The sequence below is a fragment of the Dipodomys spectabilis genome, unplaced genomic scaffold (genome assembly GCF_019054845.1).
Source record: "Dipodomys spectabilis isolate Male_0828 unplaced genomic scaffold, ASM1905484v1 ptg000053l, whole genome shotgun sequence".
Taxonomy (NCBI): Eukaryota; Metazoa; Chordata; class Mammalia; order Rodentia; family Heteromyidae; genus Dipodomys; species Dipodomys spectabilis.
The window spans coordinates 16,080,683-16,081,563 of record NW_024870730.1 but is presented as its reverse complement, the minus strand read 5'-3'; positions in this window follow the sequence as shown (position 1 = coordinate 16,081,563).

Below are 881 nucleotides of genomic sequence, written 5' to 3'. Positions count from 1 at the left end.
TTTTCCAGCCCTTCAATGCCTCATGAGACTTTCTCCAGACTTCATCTAAGGACACATGCCTACCAAGGGACAGCTGCTGCTCACTGCCTTCGCTAGGAGAGGACCACATTCTGGCCTCTTACCACTAACGTCGACTCCCCTTGTCAGCAGGAAGTAGCCAGAGAGAATCTGTACCCTATTTCATGATTATTAATAGGCTAGAATGTAAGGTCTACTCCTGGATGGTGAGTAGCCAAGTCTCCACCCAGTACCTGCATTGCTTAGACAACTGGCACACCTGGCAGAAGTCACATCTGCATCTGCTGAGGTCACGTCTAGATTTGATGTGGCCACACCTTTCCTCGCCCCTACCCTAGATAAGACCTAGCCCAGGGCTAGACATTCACTCACCCAGCCACCTGAAGTGCCAGCATGGCCTGGTGCCAGCCAGAACAACCCCTTACCTGAATATCATGTATGTGATGCTGTTCTTACTCAGGAGCTTCTTTAAAAACCTAACATTAGGTAGATAGATAGATAGATAGATAGATAGATAGATAGATAGATAGATAGATAGATAGATAGATAGATTTGCTTGTCTTGGCTTTAAAGGTGGCTGAGCCTAAGTAATTCGAAGCCATCCTTGTGCCTGAGCAGGAGATTGGAGGTGCTGTCCACCCAGCTCCAAGACCTGGAGGTTAGACAAGCCATCCTACAAAATGCAGATGCCTAGCTCAAGGTGAGCTAGGAGGGCTCTGCTTCAGAGAAATGCAGGTGTTATCTTGTTTTTGTGGTGGGGGAGGGTGACACCCACAAACCCCCTCAGGTGATGGATCCCTGGAGACAGGGGCAGGCACTTGGCTGATAGGTTGCTGAACCTGTCAGTCCAGTGCCTGGAACTG